This window comes from Saccopteryx bilineata, chromosome 1, assembly GCF_036850765.1.
Source record: "Saccopteryx bilineata isolate mSacBil1 chromosome 1, mSacBil1_pri_phased_curated, whole genome shotgun sequence".
Lineage (NCBI taxonomy): Eukaryota > Metazoa > Chordata > Mammalia > Chiroptera > Emballonuridae > Saccopteryx > Saccopteryx bilineata.
In genome coordinates this window covers 364,095,737-364,101,736 of record NC_089490.1, presented here as the reverse complement: position 1 = coordinate 364,101,736, position 6,000 = coordinate 364,095,737, and the positions used below count along the sequence as shown (strand labels likewise).

The following is a 6,000-nucleotide window of genomic DNA, read 5'->3' as shown; positions in this document are numbered from 1 at the left end:
CCCCAGCTACACTATCTGTAAATGGGGATCATTTTCTTATCTGCTTGACATGGTTATGCAATTTTTTAATCTGACACTGAAGACAAAACGCTTTAGAAGCATGATCTCACTTAGTTCTAATGAGGAAGGTATCATCCTGGAGATTGTATGTGAAGATAGTTTGCAACGTAGAAAAGAAGCTGGATGATCTTCTTTACCTGGCTGTTGATAGGATTAAAAGAGCGCTTCTGAAAGCGTTACACAAACCATGTTATGGGTCACTAACCACACACCCCACAGCACCCGATTCGAAGTGAGGAATCGGTAAACGCTGGTTGAAGTGATTGGTTTTGCTGTTCCTTTCAGTCTCCAATCACAAACTAATCTCTGCGCGGCCTGGGGCAATGACCACAAATCTGGAAGCTGCAGCCGGGATAGAGGCGAGCGCGGAGACCCCGGAGAGGGCATGGCAACAATAGAGCACTTCACTGGTTGGCGGGGCTTGGGAGGCCCGGCCAGAGACCACCGAGGCCCCACTCCCCGAATCCCGGATGTGAGGAGAGACGTCCAGAGCCCACTCAACGTTCCCCGGAGGGTAGCCGGACCCTACTAGCCATCACCCCAGCTGGCACTTCCCAGGACGCGCCCAAGCCCCGCCCGCTACCTCAGGTAGACCTTCTGCACCAGCCAATCCTCAAGAAGCCTGGGCGCGGAAGGCGGTGCTGCCCTGACCGGAAGTGACGTGTGCGCTTGGCTGGCCGCGGAGTCCGCCGCGGCGGCTGAGGCAGCTGAGCGGAAAATGGCTCGGACAGTGGCCACTGCTGCGGGTCGGGTTGTGGTGGGAACCGAGGCTCAGGCAGTGTGAGGTGAGGAGCGGTGTGTGCGACGGAAGCCGGTTCCTGGGACCTAGCTCTGGAAGGGCGGCGAGGTGTCCCGGGGATTCCAGGATGGAAGGGTCCTTTGCCGGAGCCCCCAGTCCCGCGGGTGCCCGCCTCTGACCCTCCATCCGTACTCTTGGCGCTGCCCTAGTCCGGCTCACCTCCATCCGGGCCTTGCTTACACCCAGGCTGTCGCCAACTGCCCCGGCAAAGGTGCGAGGGGCCGGCGCCCCGCCAGGCCTCTCTCGGGGACTGAGGCGGAGGGGCTGGGAGTTAGTTTTGTCCCAGAGGGGGAGGGGAGGGGAGGCTACCCCCTTGTCCCTCGGGACCGGGCTGGAGCCGCACTGGCCGGTCCTATTTTCTTGAGATGTTAAATCTGGCGAGTGTGTGTTGCACTTCTCACTTTTGTTCTCATTCTCCAACCTCCTTTTTTCACCTCCTTCTCTCTCCCATCTCGTGATTTGTGGCTAATGAACCTTTTATCATCCCACTTCCCCGCTGTACCCGTTTTTGTTTTGTTTTGTTTTGTTTTTTGTGCGCGATTCCACTTGCTAGGGGACGATTATTATTTCAGTGTGTATTTAGCGCATCATCTTCTGGGAGGGCGGCCGGAATAACTTCCTGAGTGACGGAGGAACAAAAATAATTGAAGATAAAAACAGCATGTACTTATTTCCCTCCCTAAATGTTTTGGCTTTAAAAACGAGATTCTTTAGCTGTGAGAATTTTTTTTTGGAAGTAGGGAGCAGGGATTGAGAAAGGAAATGAGGAAGGAGGAAACCGAGGAGGAAAGTCAGGAGATAAAGAACACGGAAGAACCTGTAGTAGTTCTTTCCCTATATTCTCCTGATAGAAGTTGAGGTTGTAATTATGTTTTTATTTTTAACAGTGGGTGTTTAATTGAGTCTAAGGAAAGAGGCCTTCTTCTTTGAACAAGATTACCTATTAAAGAAATACCCTAAAACTTTCCAGGTGGATGTTAGGCAGAAAAGCTGTGTTGTGAAAATTGTTTAATATATTGGAGCATCAAAGCCATAAATGAGAAGAGAATCAGAAAAAAGAAAGCTATTATTAGAAGAGTGGTGAAGATACAGTTTAAAGGGGGAAGACTGCATAGGAAATCCATGAACACTGATTTCAGGAGAGACTTTGTACCTTTGCCTCTTAGGCTTGGGGCCAAGTCTTCCTAAGAGACTCAGCAGCTCTGCCATAGTTGAGGTGGGTGCTCTTATTCTTGGTAGCAAATTAGATGAACAAGCCTTAATTGAGGTCTATATAGTTGAAGATAACTGCTTCTTTAACATTAAGACAGTCTTTGAGTACTGAAAGCATTATGACTGAATGAAAATAGAGAGATTTTATTATTTAACTCAAACTTAATTCAAAAGTGATTTTTATGTAGTACAAAGCACCTAACAGAGCTTCCACAAGTTAGTTTGCATAAATTAACATATACTAATACAATTTTTTCTGATGAAAATCTCTTGCTATTTATATTTTGAATGCACATTACTTGCAGTTTGTTTTTGGTTTTTTGCTTGCAGTTTTGCTTGAAAATCAATATATTTTAATGTTTTCTTCCATTGGTTTCTCAATTTTTTTCTGTTTTATGGAATAGGAAAGCTGGCAGCCTTGTGTTTAGGAATTTTAGAAACTATAATTTTAGTAATTAGCTGTGTATTAACATGGTTTTTCTCCCTTCAGCCATGAATGGTTCCAAAATTTTCAATTAATTGATTGCAGCTTCAGTTCCCATGTTCAGGAATCTTTCCTTCATCTTGCATGTTTTCTTACTTGGTAAACACACGTAGTAAGTGAACTTTTACACCTAACGAAGTGTTGGATTTCCCAAGAGATCAAATTCTTATCAGAGCATCAGACCAGACTTTTCAGAGCAGCAGCAGTGCAAAAGCACTTTTTTTGTGTGTGACAGACAGAGAGAGAGAGACAGAGAAGGACAGATAGGGATAGACAGGAAGGGAGAGAGATGAGAGTCATCAATCCTTCCTTGCGGCACCTTAGTTGTTCATTGATTGCTTTCTCACATGTGCCTTGATGGGGGGATACAGCAGAGCGAGTCACCCTTTGCTCAAGCCAGTGACGTTTGGGCTCAAGCCAGCATTCATGGGGTCATGTCTCTGATCCCCACGCTTGAGCCAGCGACCTCAATGCTCAAGCCGGTGAGCCGGTGCTCAAGCCAATGACCTCGGGGTTTTGAGCCTGGGCCCTCTGTGTTCCAGTCCGATGCTCTATGCCAGGGGTCCCCAAACTACGGCCTGCGGGCTGCATGCGGCCCCCTAAGGCCATTTATCTGGTCCCCCGCTGCACTTTCGGAAGGGACACCTCTTTCATTGGTGGTCAGTGAGAGGAGCATAGTTCCCATTGAAATACTGGTCAATTTGTTGATTTAAATTTACTTGTTCTTTATTTTAAACTAGAAAGCCCGGCGGTCATACGAAATGACCGCTGTTCTAGATATTATAAATTGTAATTAAAATGATTTGTGCGCCTGACCTGTGGTGGCGCAGTGGATAAAACGTTGACCTGGAAATGCTGAGGTCGCCTGTTCGAAACCCTGGGCTTGCCTGGTCAAGGCACATATGGGAGTTCATGCTTCCAGCTCCTCCCCCCTTCTCTCTCTCTTCCCTCTCTCCCTCTCTGTTTCTCTCTCTCCCTCTCTCTCCTCTCTAAAAAATGAATAAATAAAATAAAATTAAAAAAAAATGATTTGTGCAAAGGTGTCTGCTAATTCAAACTGAATTACCCAGGGCAGGCGACGAGGACACCCCTTTGCTTAGTGCCCCACGGGGTTTCCCCCTTCTACTTGCTTAATTGCTTAAAGTAGAGTGCAATGAAGGAAACCACTGGCGGTACATTTTTTAAGAGCCACCAAGAAAGACGCATTTGCTCTGTGACTGAAGCAAGCCTTGTCTTTCTCTGCTCAGTGGTTTCTTTTTGTCGGGAAAGCTGTTTTTGTGCAGCTTTAGCTCCTTTTCTCTCCTCTTCAGTGCTGTATTTTCTAGGAGGCATTCTTAAAAGAAATTACATTAAGACATAGTTTTTACGTAAAACAGATGATTGCCAATGCAAACAAATGTTCACTTCCCCCCCCCACACACACGCTCAATTTGCATTCAGCCTTAAATTGTTTCAAAAGCAGATAATTGCCAATGCAAACAAATGTTCACCTTCCCCCTGACCCGCTCAATTTCCGTTCAGCCATGGCAACTTCACCCCATTGGCTAGTACAGTTACGCAAGCAACCAATAAGCTATTGGTGACAAACAGACACTTAAGCTGCATATAATAAAGATACTGTATTTGTTCCCGTTTTGTTTTTTTTACTTTAAAATAAGATATGTGCAGTGTGCATAGGGATTTGTTCATAGTTTTTTTTATAGTCCGGCCCTCCAATGGTCTGAGGGACAGTGAACTGACCCCTGTGTAAAAAGTTTGGGGACCCCTGCTCTATGCACTGCGCCACCGCCTGTTCATGCACAAAGAGCTTTTTTTTTAATGCTTTGTAACTTGTATTGCTTTGTTAACATAAATTAACCATTTTATTACATAGTTACCATATTCCAAAAAAAAATGTGGGCAGGTAAATGATAAAGATGAATGTTTTAGTTTTGTGCATTCACATAGTACATGATTTGATTTATTAATTGACCCTCAGTAGGACTAAAACTTGACCCCCTGAAAGATCTTATTTTCAGAGCCCTGCAAAGGTGCTTGGAACTGCAGTGGTTTCTGGGATAGAAAAATGAATGAGACAGTGCTTGCTATAAAGAAGTTCTAGTCTACCTGAGGAGACAAACACACAAATTATAACAGTATGGTTATAAGGGCAGTAGTGGATCCAGATAGTACTGAAAAGGATGTGATCACCTGGGCTGAGAGAGAGGGAATGAGTGCATCTGATAAGATAATGCTCAAATTAAATCTTAACAGATGAATTCCTTTTATTTATAAGGATAGAATTAAAGTGATCATGTTCTAGACCCTGCTGTGGTACTATCAAGCAGTGAGATATCAATATTTGGAAAAGAATTTAGATCTTAAATGTTGCCGTAGTAAAAAGGTAATGAAGTGTCAAGGACAGAGTTACTTCAATGCACAGAGTACAACTTGGGGGAAAACTTAGATAAGAGAAAGTATGTTTAAGGAAGGATTCACAAGGCTTATTTGAAAAGATAAGGACAGGACAAAGTAAGTAAAAGATGAGACAGTAAATATCTGCTATGAAGAATTTAGGCCTGTGGTCAAATTTTATATTATTTGGATGATTCAGGAAATCTTAGCACAGGCTATGAACTTGTGGCTTGAGAATATAGTATGGAAGACATGGTTAGGAGAGATTGGGAACTATAATTGAGCAGCAGAGTAATGCTAGTTCCTGTTGTGAAACGAGTAGGGATTTGATAAGGAATTTGACTACAAGAAGAGAAAGGAATAGGCAGTGTTAAGAAAATTGGTTAAAAATTTTGCAGTATTGAAGCAGGCTATTTTAAAAAAGGTATTTTCCTATAAAAACAGAAATTGTCAGTTTACCTTCAGACAATAACAGAAGCAGGAAGAGATTAAGTATTGTAAAAGTTCTGCTATGGAATGAGAGGAAAAAGCAAAGACAAAAGTCCTCTTTCAAGATAAAAAGGTATGGAAAATGAGAGGAGACAATGGAGAGAAACCAATGCAGGTAGACTTAGGAAAATACATGTCTAATTAGGGAAGAGAAAAACACTTTAAAATTTTTTCTATTTGCATTTTTGGGAATTATGCAAAGCATGTTTTTCCCTCCCTAAGATAAGCACTAAAGGAGACCTAAATACCTATAAAGACCATTGTGCTATGAGTAGCCATAACCAAATTGATTTATTAAGTAACTTTATTTGTGTTCCTAATTTTATTTATAACTGTTCTGACTTCTTTTTTTTAACTTTAGTGTGTGTGTGTGTGTGTTTTTGTTTTTGGTGTGTTTTTTTTGAGACCACAGTGCTGAGTTGGAAAAGGTGCTCTTTGGCTCCAGGTTTCATAGCCTGGTTTTATCTGATTAAACTTCATAATGACACTTATCAGACTGGAATTTTGCCTGTATTGCAATGATACTGTAACTGTTCAGGGTTTTTTTGTGTGTGTGTGTGTG

The 6,000-nt window shown here is 43.1% G+C and overlaps 1 protein-coding gene across 4 annotated transcripts in view; it reads left to right on the top strand.

Annotated features, from left to right (window-relative positions):
- Nucleotides 1–716: 716 nt before the first annotated feature.
- Nucleotides 717–6,000, top strand: part of PIK3C2A (phosphatidylinositol-4-phosphate 3-kinase catalytic subunit type 2 alpha) — a 128,474-nt gene continuing 123,190 nt past the window's right edge. For 2 of the 4 annotated variants that reach the window (XM_066251045.1, XM_066251046.1), the window contains exon 1: nucleotides 744–845. The gene's annotated coding sequence lies outside the window, so the exon portion shown is untranslated. Of the gene's footprint in view, nucleotides 846–6,000 lie in introns of all 4 variants that reach the window. The other 2 variants (XM_066251044.1, XM_066251047.1) reach the window with 2 other exon arrangements.